The sequence below is a fragment of the Oncorhynchus keta genome, chromosome 14, assembly GCF_023373465.1.
Source record: "Oncorhynchus keta strain PuntledgeMale-10-30-2019 chromosome 14, Oket_V2, whole genome shotgun sequence".
In the NCBI taxonomy this organism is placed as follows: Eukaryota; Metazoa; Chordata; class Actinopteri; order Salmoniformes; family Salmonidae; genus Oncorhynchus; species Oncorhynchus keta.
In genome coordinates this window covers 39,102,366-39,120,887 of record NC_068434.1, presented here as the reverse complement: position 1 = coordinate 39,120,887, position 18,522 = coordinate 39,102,366, and the positions used below count along the sequence as shown (strand labels likewise).

General features: G+C 45.5%; 1 protein-coding gene across 3 annotated transcripts in view; it reads right to left on the bottom strand.

The window, feature by feature from the left end:
• Window positions 1-18,522, bottom strand: part of LOC118393385 (methylcytosine dioxygenase tet3) — a 68,604-nt gene that overhangs the window by 23,334 nt on the left and 26,748 nt on the right. Inside the window, exon 1 of one of the 3 annotated variants that reach the window (XM_035786020.2) lies at window positions 2,653-4,762. The exons of the other annotated variants lie outside the window; for them this stretch is intronic. The gene's annotated coding sequence lies outside the window, so the exon portion shown is untranslated. Of the gene's footprint in view, window positions 1-2,652; window positions 4,763-18,522 lie in introns of those variants that run through there. 3 annotated transcript variants of the gene reach the window in all.

The following is an 18,522-nucleotide window of genomic DNA, read 5'->3' as shown; positions in this document are numbered from 1 at the left end:
ACAGGTTGGAAATGCAACCGATCTGTGCTTGAATCGTGTATCTGCAGTGACACCCCTTAAATGGACATCATGCAAGTATTGGAAGGACTGGGTCTGCTGTTTTGCTCTGTCAAAACGGAGCCCGTACTAAGATGAATGGTTTCCTATGAGTAAAACTGTGTCCATATTGTCAGTGTGTCTTCAAAGTGTTTACAAACTGACAAGCATCTGACATACAAAACAGGGAAGGTGTTCTGTTCTACACAGGCTTCCGTTACTTCCTATTTGGAGCAATATGACACTGTCTGTCAGTGGTGTGTGTAAAACAGGGAGAACCCAGGTCTGAAGACGATTCGTTATGATCTACTGTGTTTGAGGAGGCATAGCAAACACAGATAATCCAAGTACAAACACAGAGTACAGGTAATGAATATGCACCACAGTTCAAAAGTTTGGGGTCACTTTCCTTGTTTTTGAGAGAACCCCCCCCCCCCCAAAAAAAAATGTGTCCATTAAAATAACATAAAATTGATCAGAAATACAGTGTAGACTTTGTTAATGTTGTAAATGACTATTGTAGCTGGAAACGGCAGATTTTTTAAATGGAATATCTACATAGGCGTACAGAGGCCCATTATCAGCAACCATCACTCCTGAGTTCCAATGGCATGTTGTGTTAGTTAATCCAAGTTTATTATTTTAAAAGGCTAATTGATCATTAGAAAACCCTTTTGCAATTATGTTAACACAGCTGAAAACTGTTGTTCTGATTAAAGAATAATTAAAACTGGCCTTCTTTAGACTAGTTGAGTATCTGGAGCATCAGCATTTGTGGGTTCGATTACAAAGTGTTTTTCTTTCAAAAACAAGGACATTTCTAAGTGACCTCAAACTTTAGAAATGTAGTGTCTGTTCAACCACTTCTACACTGAAACACAAATCCATGACACACTGAGTGTCCAAATAACCAAATAACACATTTCATATTTTGACTTTGCCTCGGGAACATCTTCAAGTCCTATTCTACAACAGCCTAAAAACGAAATAAGGAAGTCTTCAACATGGCACTGTGGACATGTCAGAACAGGGAGTGCAGTGGCATTGAGGCTATAGCAGGTGAAAGGCAAGCCCTGCTCTTTGCCCCAGACAGACACACGTTGATAACACTTGATGTCCTGTGAGCTCAGACAGACTGAGCTCTATGAGGATTACACACAGTCATAATCATATCCGTACACTATGTTGTACACACGTACCTACTGTATACTACACCGCCATGCACACACACCGTTTACTGCACACACTGATCCACATAAAGGTAGACTACACCATGTCAAAAGACTGCCTATACCTAGAATAGGAACTAGGCTGGTTTGTTGTTTTGAGTTAGGATCCAACAGGTCTGTGTGTAATGCAGACTACATCACATCTGTATTCACAGTGACAACACGGCTCTCGTTTGTAGCTCCTACAGTTGGTTGACAGCTGAAGTGGACCAGACACCCTGCTTCCCGTAATTTAAATATATTGAAATGAGCCTTTTGAAGTGTCTAATTATTGGATGGGCCGCTTGCTCGGGCCCTTTGAATTCACCTTCTGTGCCGGGTGTCTGGTGGGGGTGTCTGGTGGGGGTGTCTGGTGGGGGTGGAGGGGGGTGAACAGCCGGCCGGCGATACGTGAGAGGCCCCACGTTGCCCCATCACAGACTGATCATCAGACTGAGCTTAGTGGATGGGGGTGAGACAGAGTGAGTAAGAGAATTGCAATATATTGAAACAGCGTGGTCACAGAACTGTACAACCCAACATCCCCAAAACCAGTCACATTGTTGTTGTTCATCTCCGTTTCTCACAGTCAATGAACTGAGACACTTCCTCTCACACGTACAGCACCAATTGAATCGCCGGTTCCACACGCCCGGCTTAAACCCAAACACTTTAACAACACGATCATAACGACAGTTCTCATACCCAGTCAACTGGGACTTCACAGATGTATTTAGCCAAATGAGACTGTCACAAATACCTTCTCTCTCTTCATGCACACTGCGTTATTCACACCGAGGCACGCTTACACCTGCGGGCACCTACCACGGTGCTTCTGACAGAGCAGACCACGTGCTCGGACAACTACTGGCGCCGTGTGAGAGCCTACTCTTTCCTGCCAGGACACACACACACACACACACACACACACAAACGGCACGCACCGCACAAGGCTTCCAATCCAAAACATCAACACGCCCAACCAGAAGAGACTGCCTAACCTGTTAGACACCCTAAACTCGGAGACTAGTCCCTTTAAACGACACACAGGCAGTACGTTGCCGGCTAAACAGTCAAGCTGGTCTATCCTACAACTGGACCACTACGCGTTTGTCCCCACCTCACGTCCCCACCTCCACCAGACCAGAACAGATGCCTCCAAGGTTGACAGCACAAAGTCAAAAAGGAAGGAGGGTGGGGAGACAAAGGGGGTGGGGGGCATAAAGCCTGGGAGTAGACATAAATCCAAACAGTTAGACACACGACACCCTCCCTCTCTCCCTCCTTCTAACCCCCCCCCCCTGGCTTTCCTTTCCTGCCGTGTCTGTCGTCGAGAAAACATGGAGGAGGAACCATGAGAATAAAAGCCAGAAAAGAGTAGAGAGCCCCACACAGCTTCAGTACTTACATGGGTCTAGACGTCCTGCCAGTGGAAGTGGAGAGACACAGCAGGGAGAGGAGGGGAGCGTGCAATAGTGGTGCTATGAGGGGAGCCACTAGCAATGTGGTGGAGGCTTTTTTGTTGTTGTTGCGGCACACAAGCGCCGACACGCACGTACACACACACGCACACACCTCCCCCCCATGGAACTCACGGCCGCTCTCTGTCTCTTCTTACAGCCGTCACTTTCTGTTTTCTCCTTTTCCCTTTCTCATTACCTCTCTCTGCTCCTCCCTTCCCTTTTCAATATCCTTTTTCTTTCTCTTACACTCACAGTCTGGTTCTACTTGCAGCCCCCACCTTCCTCTCTCTCTCTCTCTCTCTCTCGCTCACTCTCCCTCCCCCTCTCTCTTCTGTGTGTGCAGAGCGAGAGGCCATTATCTGAGGCACAGTGGGCACGTACGAGGGAATGGAGGAGTGTGCAGTGAGCAGAGAGAGAAAGAGAGAGCTCAGGGATGGACGCTAGCGGCAGCCCTAGAAACAGCAACCCATTGCAGGAGAGCGAGAGCTGTTACCAGGCAAAGCTCTCTCTCTCTCTCTCTCTCCACCAGCACAATCCCTTATTGAATAGGAACACCTTGAATACATAACAGTCTGTTTCGGATAACATGATGTTATGTGCTTTAGTCTATCTAGTCAGGTCTAGTCATTTGGGTAATCTAAGAGCGGAGCGGTTTCTGAGCATGTGGACGCGATGGAAACCACTAGATGCAGGCGAACGCCAATCTCAGCGGCACTTGCTGGAACATCAACAAGAAAATGAGATAAAAAGAAACAACAACATTAAAATGCCCATTTATATGTGGTTTGAACTCGAACCGATTCAGACTCAGACTTTCTCCTGAGAGACAAGCTGTACGTCCATCTTTCTGTTTCTGTCATAGTCCGTTGGTCGTTACAAAGCCGCTGACGACCTCTCTGTTCGTCTCTCTGTCGTCTACCACAAAAGAAAAAAACGTTAATAGTAGCGACTTCTTTACAGGTCTGTTACCTGCCCCGGCCGCTGATGTGTCGCTCAATGCGAGGTGATGCCGGCGGAAGAAGAGCAGCCTAGGACTTGGCGAGACGAAGCATAGCGAGTCTCCCACATACCAGAGGACAGCGATGGCTTGAGAGGACTTTCAAAAGGTGCCAATACGTTTCACACTCAATCGTTTCTAAACGCCTATAATCTCCTGATTAATACATACGCGAAAGAGGGAGCCGATGGATTGAATGTGATTGAGAGAGAGGGGGACAAAGACTACGGGACTGGAGGCTGGGGAACTGCACAAGCAGCAGTCGATGGCCGTTTGGTAACACACAGATACGCAGGGATAAAGGAAACCAGAGGGACAGTAGAGACGAGAGGAACATCGAGGGGAGACTAAGGAGAGATGTTGAGCTACAGAAATGCAACAGTCACACACACACACACACATAACAACCTAGTAAGTTGTCTTATTCGTGTGACTTCGGCTCGAGCGAGAGAGGAGACCATGGATAAGAGGAGGACGAGGGAGCAGAGGAGCAGCGATCGAGCGGCTTGTCGCCTGACAGAGACCGTCCGCAGTGGCATGGTGCTACTAGAGACATCGACAAAACGGCAACATCATTTGCACCGACGTCTACGAGGACAGAAGTGATTCCGCTCTCTCTCCTTCTCCATGGCGTGCCTGCTTTCCCTCTCCTCCCCTCACCATTGCTTCAGCTTTAGCACCACCATTGCTAGCTCACTCCACATGCTACCCCTCTGACCGCCCTTCTCTCTGCTCCTTCTCTTCTCTCTGTCCCCTCTCTCTATCTGGAATCAGATTTATCAAAGAAGAAGGGGGGAAAAAACATGGCCGACGTCACGTCTCTCCTCCATGCAGTTGAGGTCCTTGTCAGCTCCTGCACAGTATCGTTTTATTATTATGAATGAGCGTGTGGACTCTGCGCATTGGCTGGATTTATTTGAGTATTCTCTCTTTCACTCTCTCTTTTTTCCGCTCACACTTTCTCTCTCGTGTTTTCTGTCCATTCCCTTCCATCGCTCCAGGTTCATGGCAGACAGTGTCACTCCAACCCTGTCGGAGGCTTTCGTTGTCTGGCCCTGTGACTCACACAGTCCTCCACCAGCGCTGCCTGGCATTCACACACACCGCACGCGTGCGCACGCGCAACCCAAAGACAAACACGGCGCAACCCAAGCTGGTGCCTAGTAGTAAAGGGAAGTGTGTTGTGTCACGTGTCCAGGAAGCACCAATGAGAGAGAGAGAGAGAGAGAGAGAGAGAGAGAGAGAGAGAGAGCGAGCTAGTGAAAGCATGTAGTTATGACATAACTGTTACATCATCAGAACCCGCCAGGCTGCCCCGCCTTGCACAGGCTGGACTTAAGTCCTTAAGTCATATGACACCGTGTGTAGACCCCCCCCTTACCCCAATACACACACACACACTCTCATTCATTCACCCTCCTGACTAGCACTCGCTCTCTCCCGCTGTGCAGTGACACAGCATTTCTCGCTCTTAGAGCAAACTTAACCGTCTCCGTTCAGCGTAACACACTCATCTGCTCAACGCCAACAAGAGAGTGCATGTACAACAAAGAAAGAAGCAAACTGTGTACCACCCCCCTGTTTTAAGAACCTGTATACGATATGAATTCCCAATATGAATTTGATTAGCCCCCAGCCGATATCTAAAAGGCTGTTCTGGCCATGTCATATAGACAGTTCAAACAGCGTAGGATAATCCAAATGCTTTTAAGCAACTAGCGGGCCAATCTCAGGAGGTTGGGAAGGGCGGGCTGGTGGTAACGGCTGGAGCAGAAACAGTGGAATGGTATCAAATACATCAAACACACGGTTTCCATATGTTTGATGCCATTCCATTTACTCCGTTCCAGCCATTAATGTGAGCCGTCCTCCCCTCAGCAGCCTCCACTGGCCAATATATAGATGCTTTCTGCTAGTAGCAGACTACACTTGTCAGAACTATACTGTTTTTTAAAATACATTTTCTCTCACATTTTTTGAAGCTAACATTTTCATACAAATAATATCTTCCCAGAAGAAAAAGCTATATATTATGGTAACACTGAGGGAGTTTTAGGTTAGTGCTACTGTTCTGTGATACACCACCTGGGATGAGCAGACCAGCAGCCATCACAGCTCAGACAACAGACTCACTTATCTAGTGTGTCAAGACCCCCCTGCCCTATAGGCCCTTGTAGTCTTCACCTCAGTACGTCAGAGCCACACCAAAGTTGACGGCCCTGTCCATGTGTGGGCTCATAAAGGGACAGTTTACCGGACACAGATTAAGCCTAGTCCTGGACACTAAAAGAATTTGATGTAAAATCTCCCATTGAGTTTGTTTCTAGTCCTGGACACTAAAATAATTTAATGTAAAATCTCCCATTGAGTTTGTTTCTAGTCCTGGACACTAAAATAATTTAATGTAAAATCTCCCATTGAGTTTGTTTCTAGTCCTGGACTAGATAGGACTAGTTCTAGTCCTAGTCCTGGCTTAATCTGTCCCCGGTAAACTGGCCCTTTATGTATAGGACGAGATAAACTAACATCCACTGTCAAAGTTAAACGTGAAAAATGATTTTAACTTAAATCGACCCACGATGATATAAATCTATACACATATTAGCCCTATATTGTAACCATATGTTCCATCAGACCTAAAGGAGACTATTTTACTCCCAAATTGCAGAAACTATTGTTCTGTGATCTCCTCAGCAATACACCAGAGGGAGGGGTCCTTATGTCTCAACCACCTGCAGACACAACTGTCACCTGTCCTTTGAACTCCTTCAGGCAAACCCCTGACTACCTTGTGTTCCCTAGACCCAAACCGCCAGACAGTCACAACAATTGAAGTACTGCCAAAGCCCTGACAGACATAACACTATTTTGTTTCCAACCGTAAAGAACACAACTAGCACATAGACAACTCTCAAGCATTACAGAAATGAGCAAAAGTGAGTGCTCTGCTCTCAAAACCCTGCAGGGTACCCACTCTGCAAAAACTGCTCGAATCAACATTGTTTCCACGTCATTTCAACCAAAAAATATAATGTGAGGATGTTGAATCAACGTGGGAAAATAATTGGATGTGGAAAAAGTCATCAGCGTAAAGGGAATTGAGTCTTTTTTTGGCCCAACTTTAGCTAAATCCAATGACATGGTGAAATGTTTTGTTGATTTTACGTTGAATTCACGTTAGTTGACAACTCAACCAAATGTAAATCAAAAGTAGTCGTTGAACTGACGTCTGTGGTCAGTGGGTAGTTCCATAGCAACAAGTGCTCAGCTGATGTACTAGCGAATAATAACAAGACAGTGCTGGTATAATGAGGGGGCCTAAAGAAGGAGAATGTGATGATTTAAAAAAACAAAAAGGGCAATTCAACACTTACGGTAGGAGTACTCTATTTGAGCATGAGGTGCGTGGTATGTGGTAACTCAGAAATGAAATCATTATCTGACTAGTTCTCAGATTTATCAGTAGATGTGATTCCACATCTCAACTCACACAAAGCATTGTATTGGCCTTGTAGGAGTGATGACAGAATAGAGTGAGTGCAGCTGGGGCCGTGTGTTGCGTTCACCTCTTTCTACCATGACTAAGACGGACTGACTCATCTTTTCCTTCAAACAGTCACCCACACACACTGACAAAGAAGACACACACCCCCTCACACACAAATCAACACATGTACGCGTTTACTGTATCAAGAAGGCACAGGTGGTGGGTGAAACTCAACGAATGTTTCATTTATTTCTACAGGCTACAGAGGAATCCAGCTCTCAGTGTTGAGGAAACAGCCAATCTAAGACAGCATGTAAGCCTAGTGGCTGATGCAACTACGCTCAACCCTCTCACCTTATTTGTAGGGAGGCTTGTGTCAGAACATAGCATATGTCTTAAGTCACATCTTCTATAACAACAGAGAGGTCTAGGGCGTGTACAGTGCAAGTCTTCTAAGGAGTAACATAGCCTAGGCCAAATACCATCAATAGATTAGACGGTCCAGCCACCCAAATTAGATCATTGCTCGAGGTTCCTGACAGAGCAGAGACCAACCCCCAACCTAATGTTTTCCTGTCAGTCCCTGACCCCATCCCTCCATCCCCCGACCCACGTTACACACCCTACTCCCTTCCAGCCTCATGCCATCAAGGTCATCTGTTCTGATACACACTTTATGTAACACACACAGAGAGAGACCCACACAGGCAGAGATACACACAGAGAGAGACCCACACAGGCAGAGATACACACAGAGAGAGACCCACACAGGCCGAGATACACACAGAGAGAGACCCACACAGAGAGAGACGCACACAGGCAGAGATACACACAGGCAAACGCCTGGGGAGAACACGCAAACTGGGGAGCACACGCAAACTGGGGAGAACACGCAATCTGGGGAGCACACGCAAACTGGGGAGCACACGCAAACTGGGGAGCACACGCAAACTGGGGAGAACACGCAAACTGGGGAGCACACGCAAACTGGGGAGAACACGCAAACTGGGGAGCACACGCAAACTGGGGAGCACACGCAAACTGGGGAGCACACGCAAACTGGGGAGAACACGCAAACTGGGGAGCACACGCAAACTGGGGAGAACACGCAAACTGGGGAGCACACGCAAACTGGGGAGCACACGCAAACTGGGGAGCACACACAAACTGGGGAGAACACGCAAACTGGGGAGCACACGCAAACTGGGGAGAACACGCAAACTGGGGAGAACACGCAAACTGGGGAGAACACGCAAACTGGGGAGCACACACAAACTGGGGAGAACACGCAAACTGGGGAGCACACGCAAACTGGGGAGCACACGCAAACTGGGGAGAACACGCAATCTGGGGAGCACACGCAAACTGGGGAGCACACGCAAACTGGGGAGCACACGCAAACTGGGGAGAACACGCAAACTGGGGAGCACACGCAAACTGGGGAGAACACGCAAACTGGGGAGCACACGCAAACTGGGGAGCACACGCAAACTGGGGAGCACACGCAAACTGGGGAGAACACGCAAACTGGGGAGCACACGCAAACTGGGGAGAACACGCAAACTGGGGAGCACACGCAAACTGGGGAGCACACGCAAACTGGGGAGCACACACAAACTGGGGAGAACACGCAAACTGGGGAGAACACGCAAACTGGGGAGCACAAGCAAACTGGGGAGAACACGCAAACTGGGGAGCACACGCAAACTGGGGAGAACACGCAAACTGGGGAGCACACGCAAACTGGGGAGAACACGCAAACTGGGGAGCACACCCAAACTGGGGAGCACAAGCAAACTGGGGAGAACACGCAAACTGGGGAGCACACGCAAACTGGGGAGCACATGCAAACTGGGAAGCACATGCAAACTGGGGAGAACATGCAAACTGGGGAGAACACGCAAACTTGGGAGAACACGCAAACTGGGGAGCACACGCAAAGGCTCTCTGCGGAGTACAGGCTGGCTGGCTTGTGTAACACACTGTTACACCCTCAACAACTACTGTGATTATTATTACTTGACCCTGCTGGTCATCTATGAACATTTGAACATCTTGGCCATGTTCCGTTATAATCTCCAAACCGGGACAGCCAGAAGAGGACTGGCCGCCCCTCATAGTCTGGTTCCTCTCTAGGATCCTTCCTAGGTTCTGGCCTTTCTAGAGAGTTTTTCCTAGCCACTGTGCTTCTACACCTGCATTGCTTGCTGTTTGGGGTTTTAGGCTGGGTTTCTGTACAGCACTTTGTGACATCAGCTGATGTAAGAAGGGCTTTATAAATACATTTGATTGATTGATTGATTGATTGATTGATTGATTGATTGATTGTGCTCTCACTCATACGCATACAATGACTGAAGGTGGTCCCAAGTGGCTCAGTTAGTGGAGAATGGCGCCTGCAACGGCAGGGTTGTGGGTCCGATTCCCACTGTGGACCAGTATGAAGAAAGAAAATCAAGTATGAAAATGTATGCACTCACTACTGTAAGTTGCTCTGGATGGGACCTTCTGCTAAATGGCTCAAATGTAAACAAGGGTCATTGGGTGTGTTGGTGAGGGTGAATGAGCAGGTGCTGAGTGGAACTGGAAGTGTAGCATAGAATACAGATATCTGAGAATCTATCCTCATCGTTCCGCTCGCTCCTTCTCTCGGTTTTTCCTTCCTTTGTCTTATTTTATCTCACACTCTACACTCTCAGAATAAAAAAAAAAGTGTTACTTTTTAGGCAGGGTTTCTGTTGTGTGGCGCCAGACATCTGAGAAATGTACCGGACCCATGTGCATTGGGGTGCGTAACCTGATTAGGACGTCCACCCACAGTGCTCAGAATGACAGGAATCACATTTACATTATGGCCATTCATATTCACAGAACATGCAAATTGAGGATGAAACGATGTGCCGGGCCCTTCTTACCGAATCCTGATGTGCACTTTGAACATGTTAGAATAACAGTCCACGTTTACTTTTCCTCAGCCAACAAGATGAGTAATGAACAGCAGAATCACTAGCCTATGTCAATCTACTATCACCCATAGCAGAAAAGCGTACCTATTCCATTGGTCAGCTTGTCAGGAAAGAAAAGGTCTATTCCAAACTGACTCTGGGACAGTTGTGGGACGATAGATCCCAAATTCATACAACTAGGCTACATAAAAAATAAAAACATTAAAAAGAATGAGTCAGATGCAACAGATCAGAACTTTTAGCTTAAAATGTTGATAGACTATTATGCTCCACAATGCACACAAGGCAGCAAGCAGTTTCCTCGGGAGAGTTCGTTTCATAATGCAATTAGCAGGAAAACACAGTTGTCAAAAGGGCACGGCACATGCGAGCGGTTTCATGTGACAGAGAGGGACATATCCATTTGAAATGTAGAAAGAGGTGGGATCTAATAGGCAAAAACTAGCATGGGTTGCTAATATGACTTGGGTTGTGTCGTTGGCTACTGGACAATGAAAGAAAGTTGATATAAAAGAATTGCCTCCACAAATATGGTCTGATTTTGGCTACTTTGAAGCAAGGTAAGACATGCCTCATAATATGTCTAAAAATTTTTTTTCAGATTTCAAACAATTAAGTATATGTTTTCAAAATGCATACTGCATCCAGCTCATTGCAAAGTGGCGTGTGACGCGCTGATGAAGCCTTCCGTTGCCTCAGCGTTGGCTGTTTGAGATGCTGTAGCAGCGGCTCTCGCGCCGTCTGACAGATGTTTAGCTCAAAGGCTCTGTATCTGTATGCTGTTCACGTGTGATAAATAAAATACATATCAAATATACGCTACACGCCGAAATTCAATTCCACAAGATTAAGCTAAATTAACCTATCGACCGATAAACATGACCAGTCAAATCATTTCAATCCACTGTTATGTCCATCAATGAATAGGGGGGGGGGGGCGACATTATTTCGCAATTCGATATTTTTCTTGTTCTCAATTGGCCAGCGTCAATTTTATTTATCGGCTTTTCAAAACAAACAAAAACATTGCCCAAAAGACAGCTAATACCGGTTAATGGAAAACCCTGAAGTTTTTACTATTTCTCTGTCTTTCTCCATCCGTTTCAGAGAGGCAGAGAGGTACGGAGAGGGGGACAGGTAGAAGGACAGAGAGGTACGGAGACGGGGACAGGGAGAAGGACAGAGAGGTAGGGAGAGGGGGACAGGGAGAAGGACAGAGAGGTATGGAGAGGGGGACAGGGAGAAGGACAGAGAGGTACGGAGACGGGGACAGGGAGAAGGACAGAGAGGTAGGGAGAGGGGGACAGGGAGAAGGACAGAGAGGTATGGAGAGGGGGACGGGGAGAAGGACAGAGAGGGGGACAGGGAGAAGGACAGAGAGGTACGGAGAGGGGGACAGGGAGGGGGACGGAGACAGAGAGGTACGGAGAGGGGGACAGGGAGAAGGACAGAGAGGTAGGGAGAGGGGGACAGGGAGAAGGACAGAGAGGTATGGAGAGGGGGACGGGGAGAAGGACAGAGAGAAGGACAGAGAGGTAGGGAGAGGGGGACAGGGAGAAGGACAGAGAGGTATGGAGAGGGGGACGGGGAGAAGGACAGAGAGGGGGACAGGGAGAAGGACAGAGAGGTAGGGAGAGGGGGACAGGGAGAAGGACAGAGAGGGGGACAGAAAGGGACAGAGAGAGGGACAGAGAGAGGGACAGAAAGGGACAGAGAGAGGGACAGGGAAGGACAGACAGATGGACACAGAGAGGGAGAGGGACAGAGATATGGACAGACAGGGGGGACAGAGAGCGACAGACAGATAGACAGAGAGGAACAGGGAAGTGTAGGGTATCCACCGTGTCATAGCTCCCGACTCTGCCCTTCCTGACACATGGCACGTGCAAGTCAGCACGCACACACACACAGCCCAGCTGGGAGGGAGAGGTCTGCCTGCCTGCCTGCCCCACTACACCACTCCTCACAAAGAGAAGGGGAGAAAGGAGGAGAGGAGGGAGGAAAAGGGAGGGGGCGGAGCCACCAAAAGCACTCCAGCACCAGCAGAGGGGGAGGAAAGTGAAGGAGGAATAGTGTTTTTGAAAGACTGGTCTTTGTGGGAAAGACTTGGGACTGAATGAAAAAATAGAGGGAAATATGAGGAGGCAAGGAATGGGTGGAGGGAAGATGGTGGAGAGGGGGGGGAAGGGTGAAAGGGTTTAAAGTAGTAGTGGAAATAATACATGTACATACTGTAGTTGACAAAGACAGTAGAATTGATAGCAGATGATGTCACTAGCGCGAGGAGGTTATACTGTTTAAATCAGTACTAACTTTCAGTTGGAACACTTTGGGGAGGAGTCTGACTTACGACCCATCCATCAAAGACAGACAACAAACAGTACAGCAGTACAGGGAGGGAAAATACTAGAGAATAAAACAACTATGGTGCAACAACATAACACATAACACCTAGGGGGAGGGCAGTGAGCCAAATAGAGACAGAGCGAGAGAGGGGGGAGAGATAAAGAGAAGGCGAGAGAGAGGGAGAGGGAGCCCGTTTTAAAAGGTCCAGCGATCTCCTTGCCTGTCGCGCTGCAGAGAACCTATAGCATCAATCGCCTTGCTCTGTGTCATGCTTTACATCAACTACAACATACCCTACATATCCAATAACCATGACGTTTGTTGTAAACAAACATTTTCAAGCCACTTGAGGCCCTACTGTATCGCCTATAAGTTTGTAGCCTACACTCGTAGAAAAAAAAGGTGCTATCTAGAACCTTAAAGGGTTCTTCGGCTGTCCCCATAAGAGATCCTTTTGAAGAACCTTTTTAGTTCCATGTATAACCCTTCCCACAGGATTCAACATGGAACCCAATAGATTTCTACCTGAAACCCGAACGTGTTCCACCTGGAACCCAAAAAGGTTCTCCTTTGGGGTCAGTTGAAGAACCTTTTTGGACCCCTTTCGCCGACTGGAACCATGTGTTTTCACACCAGACTCCAATACTGTATCATGAAAAGTCAAAACAGAGCTACAGGGAAAACTTCTAAATCCTGTCATATAGTCATGGTTTGGCGGAGAAAGGTTGTGGATTGGCTGGATTCATTACAGTACTATACAGAGTTGGTTCCTGTGTAGTACTGTACTATACAGAGTTGGTTCCTGTGTAGTACTGTACTATACAGAGTTGGTTCCTGTGTAGTACTGTACTATACAGAGTTGGTTCCTGTGTAGTACTGTACTATACAGAGTTGGTTCCTGTGTAGTACTGTACTATACAGAGTTGGTTCCTGTGTAGTACTGTACTATACAGAGTTGGTTCCTGTGTAGTACTGTACTATACAGAGTTGGTTCCTGTGTAGTACTGTACTATACAGAGTTGGTTCCTGTGTAGTACAGTAATATACAGAGTTGGTTCCTGTGTAGTACTGTACTATACAGAGTTGGTTCCTGTGTAGTACTGTACTATACAGAGTTGGTTCCTGTGTAGTACAGTACTATACAGAGTTGGTTCCTGTGTAGTACTGTACTATACAGAGTTGGTTCCTGTGTAGTACTGTACTATACAGAGTTGGTTCCTGTGTAGTACTGTACTATACAGAGTTGGTTCCTGTGTAGTACTGTACTATACAGAGTTGGTTCCTGTGTAGTACTGTACTATACAGAGTTGGTTCCTGTGTAGTACTGTACTATACAGAGTTGGTTCCAAGTCTCCGAGAGAGAGAGAGCAGCCAGCAGAGAGGTGAGAATTTAAGACATGACACAACAGCCTCCTCCTCCTCCCTCCCTCCATTTTTCATTAACCGTGGCAGGCAGCGGTGCTCGGCCGCTCAGACATTCTGTCCTCCAGGAGAAACCAGACGCCATCCGGCACGGACGAGAGCCACAACACTTCAACCACACAGGGCACCGCCAATGATCCATGCCAGGACTGAAGCCAAGCCACGGGCACACAGTCAGCCCCACAGACAGGACCTATGAGTGGGAAGAAACATGACTGGGAACTGGGACGAGCGTCTGTTAGAGAGCATTAATTAGAAAATACACATTACAAGAGAGCTGCTGATGACAGTCAATCCCTTCTTGACATTTGAGTGGTCCCTGGAGTCTGCATCAGGGGAGGTGAATTAGTGGGTGAATGCAGAACATGAATCAAAATGTCATTTGCGATCCCATTGGGGCTCAATATGTTTCCTGCACATCTTGGTTGGTGAGTAATACGGGGAGGGGAGACAGTCGCTTGATTTGAAGTGGTTTGCATAACGGTTTGACGATTTCTGAGTAATAATTCTAGAATATCTGACGTAACCAATGGGAAAGTAATCACGAGGAATGATTGTTCGTTGTGCTCGACAAGTTTGGTTCTTAAGACGTTGCGAGCTGTCATCTATAGGACACACGTGCATTGAGACTCCTAGCGGAAAGCACTGACACTTGGTCAATCACATTCAACAATCGGCTCCATTTGAGTTCAATTCCTCTACACGGGGGCACTATAAAACCCCACCTCCTCAATCCAACAAACAGTAGATGGACATTTGGCAACAGGCATCAGGACCATGATTACGTTTCCATGCACAGTAATCATTTGATTTTAAACTGATTATGGCAGTAGGCAGATAATGCAATAGTCATGCAAACAACTTACTCTGCTTATCTAAAAATCGGCGTCAGGTCAAAGTAAGCATACGCCGATTAAAACACCTGGTTTCCTGAGCCATCTTTCAAATGATTAGGACGTGTCAACACCTTCAAATCGGTGTTCCAGGGATGTATTTCATCTGCGCATGTGTTAGCACCAGCCGAGAGAGCCTCCCTCTTTTGTGCGAATCAAGTGAGTTCAGAACAACTTAATGAATGTAGTGAGTTCAGAACAACTGAATGAATGTAGTGAGTTCAGAACAACTGAATGAATGTAGTGAGTTCAGAACAACTGAATGAATGAAGTGAGTTCAGAACAACTGAATGAATGAAGTGAGTTCAGAACAACTGAATGAATGTAGTGAGTTCAGAACACCTGAATGAATGAAGTGAGTTCAGAACAACTGAATGAATGAAGTGAGTTCAGAACAACTGAATGAATGTAGTGAGTTCAGAACACCTGAATGAATGAAGTGAGTTCAGAAAAACTTAATGAATGTAGTGAGTTCAGAACACCTGAATGAATGTAGTGAGTTCAGAACAACTGAATGAATGTAGTGAGTTCAGAACAACTGAATGAATGTAGTGAGTTCAGAACAACTTAATGAATGTAGTGAGTTCAGAACACCTGAATGAATGTAGTGAGTTCAGAACAACTGAATGAATGAAGTGAGTTCAGAACAACTGAATGAATGTAGTGAGTTCAGAACAACTGAATGAATGTAGTGAGTTCAGAACACCTGAATGAATGAAGTGAGTTCAGAACAACTGAATGAATGTAGTGAGTTCAGAACAACTTAATGAATGTAGTGAGTTCAGAACACCTGAATGAATGTAGTGAGTTCAGAACACCTGAATGAATGTAGTGAGTTCAGAACAACTGAATGAATGAAGTGAGTTCAGAACAACTTAATGAATGAAGTGAGTTCAGAACAACTTAATGAATGTAGTGAGTTCAGAACAACTGAATGAATGAAGTGAGTTCAGAACAACTGAATGAATGTAGTGAGTTCAGAACAACTGAATGAATGAAGTGAGTTCAGAACACCTGAATGAATGAAGTGAGTTCAGAAAAACTGAATGAATGTAGTGAGTTCAGAACACCTGAATGAATGTAGTGAGTTCAGAACAACTGAATGAATGTAGTGAGTTCAGAACAACTGAATGAATGAAGTGAGTTCAGAACACCTGAATGAATGAAGTGAGTTCAGAAAAACTGAATGAATGTAGTGAGTTCAGAACACCTGACTGAATGTAGTGAGTTCAGAACAACTGAATGAATGAAGTGAGTTCAGAACACCTGAATGAATGAAGTGAGTTCAGAAAAACTGAATGAATGTAGTGAGTTCAGAACACCTGAATGAATGAAGTGAGTTCAGAAAAACTGAATCAACTGAATCTATGCGACTTAGCAGTCGTTTTCACATACAAACGTTATATGTCCGAACTCAGAATCAAATACGCTTCCCAAAAATAACATGGTCGCTGTGGTGGAACGTTTATTTTGAGTAAGCGATTTTCTGCATTTATCAGAGTCCCATCAGGTAGCCTGATTTCAGATATGTCCATGTAAACAGGAGTATTGGGGAAATAGATGTTTTATTTATTTTTTATTGAACTATTATATTAATCTGACTATCCACAGTAATCATTGTGTGCCTGTAACCGTATTCAGTGACAGGTCAACAAAAACAAAGATTATGCTGAATGTAACTAACCTGGAAGGCCGCATGCTTTCTGTAAATACTTCACCCCCTCACACACACACACACACACACACACACACACACACACACACACACACACACACACACACACACACACACACACACACACACACACACACACACACACACACACACACACACACACACACGCGCAACCCATCTCATCACAGTTCAAATTACAGTGATGTCATCTGCCACTCACTGTTACCACATAAACGAGGTCACGGTTAACCCTTTCTAATCTAATCGAGGGTGGGGATTCCACAACATGGCAGTGTTCCAAATGACACCCTATTGCTTATATAGCTAGTGTTTGACTAGGGCCCATAGGAGTAGGTTGTCATTTGGGACACAGTACAGTTCAACCAAACCTGCTAGCTCTGTACTTTCCATTTGTAATCAGAAACATAATGACTAATTCATGTCTTTGCTCCATCTACCTTTCCGGTAACCAGTCTACATGTATCTGAAGATGGTGCAAGTGCACATTTGATGATAGAAAAGGAAATAACTGCGTATGAAGAGAAGAGAAATCACGCCAGCACAGTCTGTTGTAACCGCTCATGTTGCTCTAGTGTTTCCTGAAGAGATACTACAAAGACCAGTAACCCTTCTAGAGCTGAAACTAAGTGTTACAAAACAGCAGTGTATACTTCAAATGTATACATTATATGTACAGTTGATGTCGGAAGTTTACATACACCTAAGCCAAATACATTTACACTCAGTTTTTCACAATTCCTGACATTTAATCCTAGTACAAATTCCCTGTTTTAGGTCAGTTAGGATCACCACTTTATTTTAAGAATGTGAAATGTCAGAATAATAGTAGACAGAATGATTTATTTCAGCTTTTACTTCTTTCATCATGTTCCCAGTGGGTCAGAAGTTTACATACACTCAATTAGTATTTGGTAGCATTGCCTTTAAATTGTTTAACTTGGGTCAAACGTTTCGGATAGCCCTCCACAAGCTTCCCACAATAAGTTGGGTGAATTTTGGCCCATTCCTCCTGATAGAGCTGGTGTAACTGAGTCAGGTTTGTAGGCCTCCTTGCTCACACACGCTTTTTCAGTTCTGCCCACAAATGTTCTATAGGATTGAGGTCAGGGCTTTGTGATGGCCACTCCAATACCTTGACTTTGTTATCCTTAAGCCATTTTGCCACAACTTTGGAGGTATGCTTGGGGTCAATATCCATTTGGAAGACCCATTTGCGACCAAGCTTTAACTTCCTGACTGATGTCTTGAGATGTTGCTTCAATATATCCACATCATTTTCCTTTCTCATGATGCCATCTATTTTATGAAGTGCACCAGAGCCTCTTGCAGCAAAGCACCCCCACAACATGATGCTGCAACCCCTGTGCTTCTTCCTTGCTGAGCAGCCTTTCAGTTTATGTCGATATAGGCACGGTCAACTTAGTATATGTAAATTTCTGACCCACTGGAATTGTGATACAGTGAATTAGAAGTGAAATATTCTGTAAACAATTGGTGGAAAAATGACTTGTGTTATGCACAAAGTAGACATCCTAACCGACTTGTCAAAGCTATAGTTTGTTATCAAGAAATTTGTGGAGTGGTTGAAAAACTATTTTTAATGACTCCAACATAAGTGTATGTGAATTTCCGACTTCAACTATATATACATATATATTATATATATATATATATATATATATATATATATATATATATATATATATATATATATATATATACATTTGTATATTGTGTGGAACTTCCAACTTCAACTATATATATATATTTGTATATTGTGAAAACGTGATTTTTATAGAGTGCTTCTTCAACAGGGCTTGTTGTTTGTGTGGATGTATGAGCCAGTCTTGACTATTTTCCAGAATGATCCTTGAATCATGACAACAACAGATGGTGACCAACAGCCTTAGCTGATGAGAAGTATGTATCAGCACTTGGACCTTAGTAAGTTCACTGAGTTCAAAAGTAGCATGACAACCAATTCCCTGACTGTCTGAACATGTATAAC